This window comes from Heptranchias perlo, chromosome 16, assembly GCF_035084215.1.
Source record: "Heptranchias perlo isolate sHepPer1 chromosome 16, sHepPer1.hap1, whole genome shotgun sequence".
Taxonomy (NCBI): domain Eukaryota; kingdom Metazoa; phylum Chordata; class Chondrichthyes; order Hexanchiformes; family Hexanchidae; genus Heptranchias; species Heptranchias perlo.
Genome location: NC_090340.1, coordinates 36,903,003 through 36,921,904, shown reverse-complemented (window position 1 = coordinate 36,921,904; position 18,902 = coordinate 36,903,003). Strand labels below are relative to the sequence as shown.

Sequence of the window (18,902 nt, the reverse complement as noted above, 5' to 3'; positions counted from 1 at the left end):
CCCTCAGCACCTTGTTTCTTAAATGATTCCAGGGTGTTTACCTCCACTGCCCTGCTCCAGAAGTCCATTCATATATTGAACACTTTTTAAGAGCTTCTGGATATCAGTCTTAAATTTACCCTTTGTCAGTTTGAACCCGTGTTCTTTTGTCCTACTCTGACAGTTTAGTTTGAAGTAAGTTTCTGAATCTAACTTTTCCATACGATTTGCCATCTTATTTTTTTTATATATATTCATTCATGAGATGTGGCCGTCGCTGGCGAGGCCGGCATTTATTGCCCATCCCTAATTGCCCTGGAGAAGGTGGTGGTGAGCCGCCTTCTTGAACCGCTGCAGTCCGTGTGGTGAAGGTCTCCCACAGTGCTGTTAGGAAGGGTGTTCCAGGATTTTGACCCAGTGACGATGAAGGAACGGCGATATATTTCCAAGTCGGGATGGTGTGTGACTTGGAGGGCAACGTGCAGGTGGTGGTGTTCCCATGTACCTGCTGCTCTTGTCCTTCTAGGTGGTAGAGGTCGCGGGTTTGGGAGGTGCTGTTGAAGAAGCCTTGGCGAGTTGCTGCAGTGCATCCTGTGGATGGTGCACACTGCAGCCACAGTGCGTCGGTGGTGAAGGGAGTGATTGTTTTAGGTGGTGGATGTGGTGCCAATCAAGCGGGCTACTTTGTCCTGGATGGTGTCGAGCTTCTTGAGTGTTGTTGGAGCTGCACTCATCCAGACAAGTGGAGAGTATTCCATCACACTGCTGACTTGTGCACATGTCACTCCACTTTTTAAGAAAGGAGAGAGAGGGAAACCGGGGAATTATAGACCAGTTAGCCTAACATCTGTTGTGGGGAAATTGCTGGTGTCTATAATTAAGGATAGGGTGACTGAACAGTGTGAGAATTTTCAGTTAATCAGAGAGAGCCAGCATGGATTTGTGAAAGGTAGGTCGTGCCTGACAAACCTGATTGAATTTTTTGAAGAGGTGACTAAAGTAGTGGACAGGAGAATGTCAATGGATGTTATTTATATGGACTTCCAGAAGGCATTTGATAAGGTCCCACATAAGAGACTGTTAGCTAAGTTAGAAGCCCATGGAATCGAGGGAAAAGTACGGACTTGGTTAGGAAATTCGCTGAGCAAAAGGCGACAGAGAGTAGGGATAATGGGTAAGTATTCACATTGACAGGATGTGACTAGTGGAGTCCCGCAGGGATCTGTCTTGGGGCCTCAATTATTCACAATCTTTATTAACGACTTAGATGAAGGCATAGAAAGTCTCATCTAAGTTTGCCGATGAAGGAAGTGTAGATGGAAACATAAAATTACAAAGCGATATTGATAGGTTGGGTGAATGGGCAAAACTGTGGCAAATGGAATTCAATGTAGACAAATGTGAGGTCATCCACTTTGGATCAAAAAAGGATAGAACAGGGTACTTTCTAAATGGTAAAAAGTTAAAAACAGTGGATGTCCAAAGGGACTTAGGGATTCAGGTACATAGATCATTGAAGTGTCATGAACAGGTGCAGAAAATAATCAATAAGGCTAATGGAATTCTGGCCTTTATATCTAGAGGACTGGAGTACAAGGGGGCAGAAGTTATGCTGCAGCTATACAAAACCCTGGTTAGACCGCACCTGGAGTACTGTGAGCAGTTCTGGGCACCGCACCTTCGGAAGGACATATTGGCCTTGGAGGGAGTGCAGCGTAGGTTTACTAGAATGATACCCGGACTTCAAGGATTAAGTTACAAGGAGAGATTACACAAATTGGGGTTGTATTCTGTAGAGTTTAGAAGGTTAAGGGGTGATCTGATCGAAGTTTATAAGATAGTAAGGGGAACGGATAGGGTGGATAGAGGGAAACTATTTCCGCTGGTTGGGGATTCTAGGAGTAGGGGGCACAGTCTAAAAATTAGAGCCAGACCTTTCAGGAGCGAGATTAGAAAACATTTCTACACACAAAGGGTGGTAGAAGTTTGGAACTCTCGTCTGCAAACATCAATTGATACTAGCTCAATTGCTAAATTTAAATGTGAGATAGATAGCTTTTTGGCAACCAAAGGCATTAAGGGATATGAGCCAAAGGCAGGTATATGGAGCTAGATCACAGATCAGCCATGATCTTATCAAATGGCGGAGCAGGCAGGAGGGGCTGAATGGCCTACTCCTGTTCCTATGTTCCTATGTTTCCTATGTTCTTATGCCTTGTAGATGGTGGAAAGGCTTTCGGGAGTCAGGAGGTGAGTCACTCGCCGCAGAATACCCAGCCTCTGACCTGCTCTTGTAGCCACAGTATTTATATGGCTGGTCCAGTTAAGTTTCTGGTCAATGGTGACCCCCAGGATATTGATGGTGGGGGATTCGGCGATGGTAATGCCGTTGACTGTCAAGGGGAGGTGATTAGACTCTCTCTTGTTGGAGATGGTCATTGCCTGGCACTTGTCTGGCGCGAATGTTACTTGCCACTTATGAGCCCAAGCCTGGATGTTGTCCAGGTCTTGCTGCTTTCGGGCTCGGACTGCTTCATTATCTGAGGGGTTGCGAATGGAACTGAACACTGTGCAATCATCAGCGAGCATCCCCATTTCTGACCTTATGATGGAGGGAAGGTCATTGATGAAGCAACTGAAGATGGTTGGGCCTAGGACACTGCCCTGAGGAACTCCTGCAGCAATGTCCTGGGGCTGAGATGATTGGCCTCCAACAACCACCACCATCTTCCTTTGTGCTAGGTATGACTCCAGCCACGAGAGTTTTCCCCCTGATTCCCATTGATTTCAGTTTTACTAGGGCTCCTTGGTGCCACACTCGGTCAAATGCTGCCTTGATGTCAAGGGCAGTCACTCTAACCTCACCTCTGGAATTCAGCTCTTTTGTCCATGTTTGGACCAAGGCTGTAATGAGGTCTGGAGCCGAGTTGTCCTGGCGGAACCCAAACTGAGCATCGGTGAGCAGGTTATTGGTGAGTAAGTGCCGCTTGATAGCACTGTCGACGACACCTTCCATCACTTTGCTGATGATTGAGAGTAGACTGATGGTGCTTTAATTGGCCGGATTGGATTTGTCCTGCTTTTTGTGGACAGAACATACCTGGTCAATTTTCCACATTGTCGGGTAGATGCCAGTGTTGTAGCTGTATTGGAACAGCTTGGCTAGAGGCGCAGCTAGTTCTGGAGCACAAGTCTTCAGCACTACAGCCAGGATGTTGTTGGGGCCCATAGCCTTTGCTATATGCAGTGCACTCAGCCGTTTCTTGATATCACGTGGAGTGAATCGAATTGGCTGAAGACTGGCTTCTGTGATGGTGGGGATATCGGGAGGCGGCCGGGATTGATCATCCACTCGGCACTTCTGGCTGAAGATGGTTGCAAACGCTTCAGCCTTGCCTTTTGCATTCACGTGCTGGACTCTGCCATCGTTAAGGATGGGGATGTTTACAGAGCCTCCTCCCGTTAGTTGTTTAATTGTCCACCACTATTCACGACTGGATGTGGCAGGACTGCAGAGCTTTGATCTGATCCGTTGGTTGTGGAATCACTTAGCTCTGTCTATAGCATGTTGCTTCTGCTGTTTATTGCCTCTTTAAGATCTTTGTTGTCTCCTTTCCAGGTTGAAAACCCAGTCTATCCGTATCTCCTCATAACCTAGTTCTCTGACACTAGAGATCAGCCTCATGGTTCTTTGAACAGCTTTCAGAGACTGGATCTCTCCCTTGTGACCAGAATTGAACACAGAACTGAAGATATAGTCCAACCAGAGCAATATACAGTTTATGGATTAACCACAACACCAGCAGCTGTTGACTTGCTTAACCATTCCCTCACCTCCACTTTTGATACTCGTCTGAATTAAAATCCTGACTCTTTCCCACCCTGTTCTTTTCATCATGCTTTCTGCTTCCTAATGCAAGACCAATTTCAATCCACGTGCCCAATTTGCCATAAATGCTATTATCATTAACCTACTTTAAAAATGCTTTCTGAAAATCTAAGTAAGCTATGCCCGCTGGAAACTGTTATTCACTCATTTAATTACCTCCTCAAAGAATACCAATATGAGACATGATCTACTGCTAAATACGTGCTTGGAGCTGCTCATGCCGCCTGTACTCTGTAAATAAATATTGATAGCATCCTGTATAATGCTGTCAAATATTAGCCCCAATGTGGATGTCAGATCAGCTTCTTTCTAATTTCTGTGTTCTTTTCATTTCTGCTTTGAACTTCAGGATAACTTGTGATTTTCTATCCTCCTATCCTTAGTTACACCTCCTGTGTTTAGCAAACTCCTGAAACATATTAACCAGAGCCTGGCCCTCTATCATTTTGTTGAGGATTCTTGGGTATGCTGCAATACAGGCACATTGTAAACATTTAAAGGTACATTTTCTACATCTGCATTTGCAGAGCAGAGCCTTGTCTGTCAGGAGCACAGAAGAGTAGAAATTGCTCTTTAATTGTTTGACTTTCTTGATGACACTTTTTTTATTCTTTCATGGGATGTAGGCGTCGCTGGCATGGCCGACATTTATTGCCCATCCCTAATTGTCCTTGAGAAGGTGGTGGTGGGCCGCCTTCTTGAACTGCTGTAGTCCGTGTGGTGAAGGTTCTCCCACAGTGCTGTTAGGTAGGAAGTTCCAGGATTTTGACTCAGCAACAATGAAGGAATGGCGATATATTTCCCAGTCGGGATGGTGTGTGACTTGGAGGGGAACGTGCAGGTGGTGGTGTTCCCATGTGCTTGCTGCCCTTGTCCTTCTAGGTGGTAGAGGTCGCTGGTTTGGGAGGTACTGTCGAAGAAGCCTTGGCGAGATGCTGTAGTGCATCTTGTATATTATTTCACACTGCAGCCACGGTGCACTGGTAGTGAAGGGAGTGAATGTTTAAGGTGGTGGATGGGGTCCCAATCAAGTGGGCTGCTTTGTCCTGGATGTCCTGACTTGCTTTATTGGTGTTAACTTCTGTTTAGACTTTTGTGCCAAAATGATTTTGTCACTGGATCAGTGCAGTAAGAATGAAGATTACTGTAAGAGAGCTCACCACTGAATTGACTATCATTGAAATAGACGTATGTAGTTAACAGATATTTGTTGAACTCACAGAGATTCCTGCTTTAATCATAGGTACTCGTGTCAGTACTCTAGTCGCAAATGTAGTTGTTCTAACAAAGATCAAATTTATGCTCCTATATAATCACATAGATCATACATACTACTGGGTAGAAACAGAGATGAAATGTACTTTGGTAACATTACAGGAATTAAATGGACTGCTGGATTGCCAAAGACACTGCCATATTGTCACCGTGGCTAGCTTGTGCTGTCGTACCCATTACACCTGTTGCAGAATAAATTTACAATTTTTCTATCTTTACTTTCTACGGTTTACTAGTAATTGCAGGCTCCTGTTTATTAAACTGATAAATCATCTTTCAAGACAATTTGTCAGATATCACCGCCTTAAATAGCTAATTATTGGTTGTAATCACCATTAAGAGTGTGCAAAGAGAGAAAAATAGAAAATACTTGACAGATGATGTCAGCTACAAATGATCTTTACATACTTAGATATCTTTAAGTTGACTGAATCCCATTGCAGAGCTCTTGTTGCTGCCGACCTCAATCCATTACCATGAGTGTCTGTGCATGTCAACGTGCTGTCAGAAACTCGAGTGAAATTTATCTACCTCCACCCAATAAATGAATAAAGTCAACAAATAGAATAAAACTTAAACAAAAAAATTCAGCTAAAGCTTTATCCCCAGCCTAGTCAAACCAGATTGTAGTAACTTATTTAGTCTTCTGAGGGAGTTGAGTAACCACAAATAAAAGCTCCTAGCAGATAAATCTCTGTAAAATTTGCTCTTTAACTTCCTGGGGAAATCTAGGAAAATTCCAGTGTATGATTACAACCTACATTCTTCAATCCTAATCAGTTGTATTCCATAGATGGCACTTCCATGGTCCCAAAAGAATAGGAACCATTCTATTCCATAGAGTAATTACCAGTCTGTACTTATACCCTTCAATCCTGGTCTTATCTAGGTTTATTAAAAAGGAGTTAATCAACATAGCATTAGCTCCTTTTGCTGAAAACTTACGTCGCCTATTCATTGCTCTGTTTTTAGGAAACTGACAGACAAACGTTTAATGCATTCTGACTCGCATAAGGGAGATCGACATCATTGTGAGGGATCTGGAAAATGAATGAACAGAAGATGGATTTCAATTTGGATAAATGAAAAGCAATCGACAAGAAACATTGGCACACAAAAATGGAAAAGGGTAAACCATTACGAAAGGTAGAAAAGGAAAATAACTTTAGTGCAATTAATGACCATTCTCTGAAAGTGTCCAGTCAATGTAAAACTGTTAGGAACAGTGGTAATCAGGTACTAGAATGTTTCTCAGAAACATTTGAGCAAATGTTACATCCCCATTCAAAAAAGGGGAGAGGGATAGATCAGACAATTACAGGCCTGTCAGCCTAACGTTGGTGGTGGGGTAACTTTTAGAGGCAATAATCTGGGACAAAATTAATTGGCATTTTAAAAAGTATGGGCTAATAAATGAAAGTCAGCATGGATTTGTTAAAGGAAAATCGGGTTTGATTAACTTGTTGAGTTCTTTGATGAAGTAACGGAAAGGGTTGATGAGGGAAGTGCGGTTGATGTTATGTATATCGACTTTCAAAAGGCATTTAATAAAGTACCACACAATAGACTTGTAAGCAAAATTAAAACCCATGGGATTAAAGGGACAGTGGCAGAGTGGATACAAAATTGGCTAAGGGACAGAAAGCAGAGAGTATTGGTGAACGGTTGTTTTTAAGAGTGGAGGGAAGTTTACAGTGGTGTTCCCCAGGGGTCGGCATTAGGACCATTGCACTTTTTTGATATATATTAATGACCTGGACTTGGGTATACAGTGTACAATTTCAAAGTTTGCAGATGACACAAAACTCGGAAATGTAGTAAACAGTGTGAAGGATAGTAAGAGACTTCACGAGGTGTAGACTGACTGTGAAATGGGCAGACATATAGTAGATGAAATTTTATGCAGAGAAGTATGAAGTGATACATTTTGGTAGGAAGAATGAGGAGAGGCAATATAAACTAAATGGTACAATTTTAAAGTGGGTGCAGGAACAGAGAGACCTGGGGGAGTATGTACATAAATCTTTGAAGGTGGCAGGACAAGTTGAGGAGGCTGTTAAAAAAAGCATATGGGATCCTGGGCTTTATTAATAGAGGCCGAGATGGGATGGGCAATAAATGCTGGCCTTGCCAGCGACGCCCACATCCCTTGAATGAATAAAAGAAAATAGAGTACAAAAGCAAGGAAATTATGCTAATCCTTTATAAAACACTGGTTAGGCCTCAGCTGGAGTATTGTGTTCATTTCTGGGCACCACACTTTAGGAAGGATGTCAAGGCCTTAGAAGAGATCTACTAGAATGGTGCCAGGGATGACGGACTTCAGTTATGTGGAGAGACTGGAGAAGCTGGGTTTGTTCTCCTTAGAGCAGAAAAGGTTAAGAGGAGATTTGATAGAGGTGTTCAAAATCATGAAGGGTTTTGATAGAGTAAATAAGGAGAAACTGTTTCCAGTGGCAGAAGGGTCAGTATCAAACACTGCTGTATAAAACACTGGTTAGGCCACAGCTGGAGTACTGTGTGCAGTTCTGGTCGCCACACTACAGGAAGGATGTGATCGCTTTGGAGAGGGTGCAGAGGAGATTCACCAGGATGTTACCAGGGCTGGAGCGCTTCAGCTATGAAGAGAGACTGGGAAGATTGGGTTTGTTTTCCTTGGAGCAGAGGAGGCTGAGTGGGGACATGATTGAGGTGTACAAAATTATGAGGGGCACAGATAGGATGGATACTAAGGAGCTTTTTCCCTTCGTTGAGGGTTCTATAACAAGGGGACATAGATTCAAGGTAAAAGGCGGGAGGTTTAGAGGGGATTTGAGAAAGAACTTTTTCACCCAGAGGGTGGTTGGAGTCTGGAACTCACTGCCTGAAAGGGTTGTGGAGGCAGGAACCCTCACAACATTCAAGAAGCATTTGGATGAGCACTTGAAATGCCATAGCATACAAGGCTACGGACCAAATGCTGGAATATGGGATTAGAGTAGATAGGGCTGATGGCCGGCGCGGACACCATGGGCCGAAGGGCCTCTATCCGTGCTGTATGACTCTATGACTCTATGACTCAAAGCACATAGATTTAAGGTGATCGGCGAAAGAACCAGAGGTGACATGAGGAAACATTTTTTTAAATGCAGCGAGGTGTTATGAGAACATTTTTCAGGGCTATGGGGAAGGAGCAGGGGAGTGGGACTAATTGCTTAGCTCTACCAAAGATCCAGCACAGGCATGATGGGCCGAATGGCCTCCTTCTGTGCTGTATCATACTATGTTACTATGATTTCAAAAGAGGTTATTTTAACCCAGGAAAATTATTTGATAGGCTACACAATAATCTAAATACAATCCTATCTTCAAAAGTACATCAGAGAGCATTAAAAGAGCGGCTAAGATGATTCTGGGTCTTAGTCTTCTATGAAGACAGATTTACAATTGAATATGTCTTTATTGAAGAAAAGACGATGATGAGGGGCAATTAATCTTCATGAGAGGCAAAAATAAGATGGATGTAAGCCATGACTCTAGAATTTAAGGATTTAGTGCAAAATTAACAAGTTTCAAATAAAATTCAAGATTAGAAGAATTCTTTCCCTTCCCCTCCTGGAACGTGAATATGTAGAACAGACTCTCACCTCAAGCATATAAAGCTGTGCTTAATGACTTCTCTAAACTGAGCCGTGAAATGTTTGTTTGAGAAGAGTTTTGATGTTTATAAGCATAAAAATAGACACAGATGATCCAAAACTCTGCAGAATACGATTGTTCAAGTTAGGACTGACCTTTGGAATGTCAGAGTTGTAAATGTCGGTGATAAGAGTTGATTAATATTCTGGAGTCTTGCTCAACCAACGTTGGGCTCAGATAGCAATTTGACAGTATTCTTTCTTCTTGCAGATTTACTCAAGAGCTTTAGTGGGTTGGGTAGTGTCCATGATAGAGCAAATTGTATATGATCTGTGGAGAGAATGGGCATGATTTTAACAGTGAAAAATGGGTAGGTTGGGGGTGGAGAGACATTCAAAATTGCAACCATTTCAAACCCGCCTCCAACCCACCTATTTCCGGTTTTCACCGGGGCAGGACGAGGGGCGGGTGACCAACCCACTCCCACAGGAGACGGGTTGGGCCTTGAAACCTTTCAAGGAGGCTTTGGGCCTCCATTTTCCCACAGCTTCTGATTTCAACCCCGGAGGGCCGGGATTCCCGGGCATTCTCTTTCACGCCTCATGAAAGGAGGTGAGAAGGCCCGAGAGTAACAGGTGCCTTTCTGGCACAGCTTGTGGGCTCGGAGGAGCAGGAGTACTTCCCCCAAGCCCAACAAGCCTACCTGCAGCGACCCCCAAATGATCGCGGACCCCCCCCCCCCCCCGATCCCCCCCACAACAATCACAGACCCCTGACAACGATCATGGACCCTCACCCCGATCCCTGATCACCCTCCCAAACGTTCGCGGACCCCCAGGATGACCCTCAATTCTGACACCCCCCGTGACTGACCCCTGATCCCTCCCCCATGACTGATGACCCCGTGCCAACCTATGCCCTGTGCCAACCCATGCCCCTGTGTCCCCATGCCAACCCATGCCCACACATGTCTCCGTGCCCCCCATTCCAACCCATGTCCATCCATACCCCCGTACCCACCCATGCTCCCCATGCCCCCCCCCAATCCATGCAAACTTACCTGAACACGTCCTCTCCCTGGCTGGTCTCCTGTCCGACTGAGACCAGCCTGTCAATCAGGCCGCTCAGTCGGACGTCAAACTGACAAAAAAAAAATAAAAGACGTCCTTACGTCATAATCGTAAGGACATCCGGGAAACCTGTACTTCCGGGTTTCCCATCTGCAATTTTACCCCTCCCCCGCCCCCTTCCCGGCTTGGGGTCAAAATCATGCCCAAAGAGTGTAATAGGTTATGTGGCCTATTCTCATTTAACAGCTTCTAACTCAACAGTCCAACGTATAATCCAATGGTAACAAACTGTTTGAATTATACATTACTTCATCAAAGTAACATGTATAATAGTGCATAAAGCATGACCTAACATTACACTGTTGTGAACCCTCAATTCACAAACCAGTTTGTGCTAATGGGGTGAGCTGAAACCTGAGATTGATTGTATAGTTAATGCTTTGAAGAGATCTTTGACCTACTGTACTTCTAAAACAACTCTTAAATATGGACATTGCTTACCATTTTAATGATCAAATGAGTGACATTCAATCAGCAGCCTTACATTGTGCATTAATGGTTTATAACAAGTGAATGAAAAGATTTGTAATATAATCTAATACATTGTTAAAAAAATACACATGGCTAGTTTGCAGCTATAATTAAAATCTGTTGATAACCTCTGTATGCAATAAACTTCTATCTGTGCCAAACAATTACTTTTGTAATCAAATAGTTTAGTAGCTATTAACATTTATTGAATATATAGATACATTAAACCAAGGCAAAATTGAAAAATTACAAAGAACTGGGAACTGCAGTGAGCTGGAATGCTGTCCTTTCACCTCTAGGTCTTGTGTTCAAATCCTAAATGGACAAACTTCTCTAGTTATTAATGATTCTACACTAAACAAGTATAACAACTCAGTTCTCACTAAATTTGAGCTTACAGATCAAAAATGGCTCTCAAAAAATTGCATTATTTTGGAACCAATTGCCAGTCTGTCAGTGAAGCTTTAATGACCGTCATGGTTTGGGATTCTGTGGCCATCTTCTTCATGAATACGACCCGGTCATGAACTGTCTTCAAATGGTTTTTGAGCAGAGCTTGACCAAAGTAGTTCATTGCTCCAGACAGTGCGATGCTGAGTTGTCAGTCCAGTGGCAGTCGAAAGGTGTTTTAAATTGTCTTGAAGATTTCCTAAACAATGGGTGTTTCGTTTGCAATGCTTCATCATTCAGGGGACATCTAGCATCTTGATATTGGCAAATTTCTTTAATCTCTGATAGTTTTTGTAAAACAGACTTTTAAAAAAGACTTTTTCCACATCGTTCACCTGAGGAAGGAGGTAGCCTCCGAAAGCTTGTAAATTTAAAATAAAATTGCTGGACTATAACTTGGTGTTGTAAAATTGTTTACAATTTTAAAAAATCAACACAGAGACTAGAAGACTGAGAAAAAGCAGCAGAACGAAGGAGGAAGGAAGGAGCAGAAAGGCTGCAAAGGAGAAATAATCTCTCCAGGATAGAATCAAGAATCTTAGCAGTATTTGTAATTGTTACCAACGTCTTTAAAGGTACATGACTGCATATGGGCATAAGGTGATCACAACCCTTTGAATTTACCCATTACCCTTTTGCAAGCTCCCAACAACAGGCCCAATATGGGCCAGGAGCTCACCCACACTATGTAAATAAAGCTGACTGTAGCATAAGTTATGGCCTAATCTATATTTTTTAATTTGGGCACTGAAATGTTTGTTATATGTTTGTGTGTTTACTTACTGTTAAACTTGATGAAAGAGGAGCTTTTATTGAATATTTGTTGCTTACATATAGAAGAGCTGTCACAGACTTTTCAACTTGATGCTAATGTGAATTTTTGTATAGAGAATGGACAAAGGAATCCGCATAATGTTTGTGTAAGTACCCAGTATGTTTGAGTAAATCATAGTGGTGTCGGGATTCCAAGAATGTGGCACTCAGGCAGAGATTCACTGCACCCAAGTGCAGCTCTTTCCCTTTAAAGGAAAATTTGCTTTCTCCATGGAAGGACATACCTGCCTCCGACTTGTGCTCTCAGCCCTCCAAAAAGTCTAATTCCATTATAGGTAGAGCTCGTCTCTGTTATATTACAGTGTACAGCGGGAGTACCACTTGTCTGCCCTCAAAGACGCACTATCGGCCTTTATACCTACCAGCTTGTTACCTATTTTCACCTCTCTGTTTCCCCTTTCTGTACAACCCCTTTCTGCCATGGTTCTTTGGGATTTCTGCTTATCAAATAGATCACTGTTAGTCCTTTATATATGGAATATAAAAAGGGTCTAATGTAACCATTAGAACCCAATAGGACAAAGATGATGAAAACAACAATTATTCACCTGCAGAATAAATCCGCTTGCTAAAAGAGTGCTGGTTTATTATACAGTAATTGCTGTGATTGTACTTGAGACGTTCACATTCATGCAATCAATTTTATTTTTGTAATCTGTGTTTTCTCCTGTAGATCAAGTGGGGCCCAAATTCAACATTGTTGCGCTCTTTTTACAGGCACAGAATGGATAAATTTAGGACGGTTCTCGGGCCTCTCTCTTCTGGCGCATGAGTTCAGTGCGCCAACTATTTCGAGCCCGCTATCGGGCGCTATCGAATTCAGGAACCCGAATGTTTTGCAATAGTTACCACCAGCAGTAAGTCAGCCTAACATTTGAATATCAAGGGATTTGAGGACATTGTCTTTACTTTGCCATGGCCATGACCATCCTCGGGGACGGGCTACTTTCTTCACAGTACCAGTTTCACTCGAAGCTCCTGCAGCAGTTGCATATTGGGCTGTAAACACATTTGAAAACAAAACCAGCTTAAGGGATTTTAATATCATTCATTACAAACACCACCTGGCAGCACAGCAACAAAATGACGTTCAATGCTACAGACAGCTATTTATCAAATATCTTCTTCTGCCAAGAAGTGGTTGAAAAGGTCATGGACAGTTTTGCTGAATTTCTCCAAAGAAATGGAAGAGTCACTTTAACATGGTGTGAAAAACACATTGATTGATTGTAAGAGCAACTTGTGAGCGCTGTTAATTTTCTTCTTATTTAAACGAGTCAAATAATTCTGGACTGGGCTGGTCTGACAGACAGCCTCATTCACAACTTTATTAATAGCGAGATGCAGATTGGCAACCTGTGCAGCTCTTGTGGCATTAGCTAGAAGAGCTTGCAAATTGCATCTGTACTTCTGAGTTGCAGAAACCAGTGACAGGCAAGTCTGCATTTAACAAAATCTGTTCACTCTAATATGGCAGTTAATATTCTCTGTATCTTTCATGTTTAGGTTTATGTAATCATCCATTCTTTATATTGATTTACATTTTTAATTTTATTAAATATATTATTCTACCAATTAACTTTTTTTCTCTCCAAGAGGAATGTGCCTGGCGTCCTTGCTGTCTAATCATCTCAGTTGAAATTCCCCATGGGTATATAATACTATGGGCAATGGAGTTCACATTCTGTAGTTTTGTCATTTAATTTAAATAAATAAGACAAAATGGGATTTTTTTTTAGTTGCTGTTCCTTTATTCACTTCTACAGTGTGCCATTTATTTTGACAGAATGTAGTGAATCCCAGAACAGCCTGCGCAGTTTTACAACAGTGCAAAGGATATTACAAGATGTGAAATGGAATTCTATAATGTTGGTTCTGGGTGTGATGTCTACACATGAAAAAGGAGAGACATCTGCATTCAACTGGGATCACAGATCCTTAGGCAGACTGTCTCATCTGATTAGCAGGATAATGTGAGACATCCACAGAGATCTCCAGAAATCACTGACTAATCACACAGCAGAGCTTTTTAGCGGCACGCTGCCAGGAAAAACATCGGATCCAAAGGGAATGTGATTGTAACCAACTGGAACACAAGTGCACCATGCTGTGCTGAACGCTGGCAACAGGGAGAATTATTTTTACATGTATGAAAAATTATATAAAGCTCATACAACAAAGTCCAGTAGTTAACAGAAAGTACTTCACAGTGTAGTTAACAGAGATAATGCACATTCCAGGAAAAATGTTAATATTTCACACCAGGGTAAATAAAGATTGGTATACAGATGTGCAAAAAAAATCAACGACTGAATGTAGCCATAGCACTTTGATGACATTACCAGATTAACAGATTGGAGTAAGGAGATTCAATCCCTCACATCCATGTGGCTGCAGTCTGGTCAGTTTATGGATGGAAAAATTCACTACTGTTTAAATTTGGGTTAGATTTTGCGTGATGGTCACAGATGGTGCAGGAACATTACACTGCGGGCTTTGCACACACTAAGAACGCACATCTGACCCCAATGAATGTTCTGGGGTCAGTCCTAATTACATAGTCACTTCCCAGTTACAAGGCAGCTCATTCAGGGACATGACACAGTTGTGGCAATTTAAAGTGGTAGATCTATTTTCCCAGGCAAACCCTGGGAAGATTTTGTTACCTGTTTGCTGTCTACAGATTTATAAAGGAGCAGCAGCAAGACAGAGCCCCACATTTTCTGATGCTGCAAAGAGCTGCTGCTATAAGAAGTGGTGGAAAGGAGAACTGCACTGTTCAGCATTCCAAGCCCCTCTGCCCTTGGGAGGAAATGGCACAATGTGTCAGTCTGCACTGCCCAGAAACACTGGCACCAAATTCCGAAGAAGTTTTTGGACATGAAAAAAATAGCCAATGTAAGGCAAACCACCAGTACCAAATACAAAGTAGATCGGCAAAGTATGAATGCCACAAATGGGTAGATTTTATGAATTAGCGCAGCCAATGAGAAGCTTCACATAATGGGATTTCGGGCACTGTCAGTATGCCCTGCATGATTTTCTGCCCATTAAAATTAATGGGTTGATTTTCTGTTCATGCCCAATTTCTTAATATGCACTCCTGTTGCATGAAACTATGAGCCAGGAGCGCAAATTTCAAAACTCTACTCCAAGGTGTTTTCTCCTACGCTATTTCACATTGATAGCTGTCCCATGCAATGCACTTAGACCTGCTCTTATTGCAGCAGGGCACCAATTCTGACTGCAACTTATCAATATTATGGAACAGAAACAAGTGATTTATCCTATCGAGTCTATGCAGGTGTTTTTCTTCATATGAGCCACTAATCTAATCCCACTCTCCTGCACACTCCCTATACCATTTAATATTCCTCTTTTTCAAGCACATATCTAATTCCATTTTAAAAGAATTTATGGCCTCTGCTACAAGAACTGTTTTTGTCACAAAATTCCACATTCTAACCATTGTGTTCTTCAAATAACCCAGACACTGCTTTAAAATAAGATAATTTTGACTGCTGCCTGGGAAGTGGACATTCAGCCACATTAATGCCATCCATGAACTGTATGGAATCTTGTGATATGGAAGTATTGGAGCAACCTGCTTTTGCTTTTCCCCGATGAAGGCATTTAGCCTGGTGAACAAAATATTAGTGATCTGCTTGATGCACCTGTGCATTACTGATTGACTGATGTAACCTGGAAGGCTTAAGTTGAGGGTGTTTGTGACTGTGATTGTCATTGGTACTACCATCCCTTTGATCAAAGTTGTCTGCGGGTCAGATTGAAGCAGATGGAACCACTATGTCACTGTTTTCCTCGTGAACTTTAACCCGTGAAGACAGTTCTCTTCCGATAGTCCCAGGCATCTGTTCCTTGGTCTGTAAACATGGCTCAGTGGAAAATGGCACAGACCCTCTCTTGTGCAGATGAATCTCCCTGGCATCCCTTTGTTTATCCTCTTCTTTAGCCTTCAAAAAGCACAGAGACAGAGGAGCCAGAAATTGGCTGGTCTTTAATGCCTATTTTATATGGTCAGGATAAATATACAGTGGGATTCATGGATAAAACTCAGGAAATAACACACAATATCTTGAATATTGAATGCTGCACAAGACCAGCTTCTCTAGTCTATCCACGTAACTAAAGTCCCTCATCCCTGGAGTCATTCTAGTAAATCTCTTTATTGATTATGCAGGCCTGCATGCCCCAATCACATCTGCAGGGACAATCCTCCTGTGTGGAAAATATACCATCATGTCTCTTTTTTAAACCATTATTATTGCCAATAGTAGAATTTGAATATCACAGCTAAGTGCAGGACTATTCCTAGACTTTGATTTCATTTGCAAGGAAGACCTCATAATTATTTTTTTTTTATTCGTTCATGGGATGTGGGCGTCACTGGCGAGGCCAGCATTTATTGCCCATCCCTAATTGCCCTTAAGAAGGTGGTGGTGAGCCGCCTTCTTGAACCACTGCAGTCCGTGTGGTGAAGGTTCTCCCACAGTGCTGTTAGGTAGGGAGTTCCAGAATTTTGACCCAGCGACGATGAAGGAACGGCGATATATTTCCAAGTCAGGATGGTGTGTGACTTGGAGGGGAACGTGCAGGTGGTGTTGTTCCCATGTGCCTGCTGCCCTTGTCCTTCTAGGTGGTAAAGGTCGTGGGTTTGGGAGGTGCTGTCGAAGAAGCCTTGGTGAGTTGCTGCAGTACAACCTGTGGATGGTACACACTGCAGCCACAGTGCGTCGGTGGTGAAGGGAGTGAATGTTTAGGGTGGTGGATGGGGTGCCAATCAAGCGGGCTGCTTTGTCCCGGATGGTGTCGAGCTTCTTGAGTATTGTTGGAGCTGCACTCATCCAGGCAAGTGGAGAGTATTCCATCACACTCCTGACTTGTGCCTTGTAGATGGTGGAAAGGCTTTGGGGAGTCAGGAGGGTGAGTCACTCGCCACAGAATACCCAGCCTCTGATCTGCTCTTGCAGCCACAGTATTTATATGGCTGGTCCAGTTAAGTTTCTGTTCAATGGTGACCCCCAGGATGTTGATGGTGGGGGATTCAGCGATGGTAATGCCGTTGAATGTCAAAGGGAGGTGGTAAGACTCTCTCTTGTTGGAGATGGTCATTGCCTGGCACTTGTCTGGCGCGAATGTTACTTGCCACTTATGAGCCCAAGCCTGGATGTTGTCCAGGTCTTGCTGCATGCAGGTATGGATAGCGTCTGAGGGGTTGCGAGTGGAACTGAACACTGTGCAATCATCAGCGAACATTCCCATTTCTGATGTTATGATGGAGGGAAGGTCATTGATGAAGCTGCTGAAGATGGTTGGGCCTAGGACACTGTCCTGAGGAACTCCTGCAGCAATGTCCTGGGGCTGAGATGATTGGCCTCCAACAACCACTACCATCTTCCTTTGTGCTAGGTATGACTCCAGCTACTGGAAAGTTTTCCCCCTGATTTCCATTGACTTTAATTTTACTATGGCTCCTTGGTGCCACACTTGGTCAAATGCTGCCTTGATGTCAAGGGCAGTCACTCTCACCTCACCTCTGGAATTCAGCTCTTTTGTCCATGTTTGGACCAAGGCTGTAATGAGGTCTGGAGCCGAGTGGTCCTGGCGGAACCCAAGCTGAGCCTCGATGAGCAGGTTATTGGTAAGTAAGTGCCGCTTGATAGCACTGTTGACGACACCTTCCATCACTTTGCTGATGATTGAGAGTAGACTGATGGGGCGGTAATTGGCCGGATTGGATTTGTCCTGCTTTTTGTGGACTGGACATACCTGGGCAATTTTCCACATTGTCGTGTAGATGCCAGTGTTGTAGCTGTAATGGAACAGTTTGGCTAGAGGCGTGGCTAGTTCTGGAGCACAGGTCTTCAGCACTACAGCTGGGATGTTGTCGGGGCCCATCGCCTTTGTTGTATCCAGTGCACTCAGCCGTTTCTTGATATCACGTGGAGTGAATCGAACTGGCTGAAGACTGGCTTCTGTGATGGTGGGGATATCGGGAGGAGGCCGAGATGGATCATCCACTCGGCTCTTCTGGCTGAAGATGGTTGCAAACGCTTCAGCCTTGTCTTTTGCACACAGTTGCTGGAGTCTGCCATCATTGAGGATGGGGATGTTTACAGAGCCTCCTCGTCCCGTTAGTTGTTTAATTGTCCACCACCATTCACGACTGGATGTGGCAGGACTGCAGAGCTTTGATCTGATCCATTGGTTGTGGAATCGCTTAGCTGTCGATAGCATGTTGCTTCTGCTGTTTAGCATGCATGTAGTCTTGAGTTGTAGCTTCACCAGGTTGACACCTCATTTTTAGGTACACCTGGTGGTGCTCCTGACATGCTTTTCTACACTCCTCATTGAACCAGGGTTGATCCCCTGGCTTGTTGGTAATGGCAGAGTGAGGAATATGCCAGGCCATGAGGTTACAGATTGTGCTCGAATACAATTCTGCTGCTGCTGATGGCCGACAGCACCTCATGGATGCCCAGTTTTGAGCTGCTAGATCTGTTCTGAATCTATCCCATTTAGCACTTTTGACCACAAGGCGATCAGTAAGTGGTCCGCACGTAACGTCCTCGAGACCCTGCGGGAAAAGGAGATGATGGATCCTGTTGGTTGGTGGTGAGAAGGGCCCTTCCTGTCAGATCCTTCATGCACTCCCGGGCTCTCAGCGCCACCGCACACTGTCCCCGAGGAGGCTGCGGTGCAGACGAGACCGTCACCCATCTCCTTCTGGAATGTGCCTTTGCAAGGAAGGTCTGGAGAGAGATGCAGTGGTATCTGTCCAGGTTCGTCCCGAGCAGTTCCGTAACACACGACTCTGTGCTCTACGGGCTGTTCCTGGGGACACACACTGAGTCGGACATCAACTGCTGCTGGAAGACCATTAACTCGGTGAAAGACACCCTTTGGTCTGCCCGAAACCTGCTGGTCTTCCAGTGCACGGAGCTGTCCTCGACTGAGTGTTGCAGACTGGCACATTCCAGGGTCCAGGACTACGTGCTCAGGGTTGCACTGAAGCTCGGTGCGGCCGCTGCAAAGGCTCTGTGGGGAAAGGCAACCATTTAGAGCCTTCCCGCCATTGTATACAGAGGGGCTGCAATCAGGGAAACCCCCCACCGGGCAGAATGTAAAATTCAAATTGCTGTAATGTACCTGTAATGCACCTGTCATGAATCTGTAATCAATAATCTGTATTGAGTATAATGCAATGAGACACCCCAGAGCGGCATGAACTGTAA

General features: G+C 43.7%; 1 long non-coding RNA gene across 2 annotated transcripts; it reads left to right on the top strand.

The window, feature by feature from the left end:
* The first annotated feature begins 12 nt into the window (after positions 1-12).
* Positions 13-13,293, top strand: LOC137333327 (uncharacterized). 2 transcript variants are annotated; one of them, XR_010965859.1, is made up of 4 exons: positions 13-174; positions 6,116-6,289; positions 11,650-11,732; positions 12,364-13,293. It is a non-coding gene; the product is annotated as an uncharacterized lncRNA (long non-coding RNA). The 2 variants fall into 2 exon arrangements; XR_010965860.1 differs by lacking the exon at positions 11,650-11,732.
* The last annotated feature ends 5,609 nt before the right edge of the window (positions 13,294-18,902 follow it).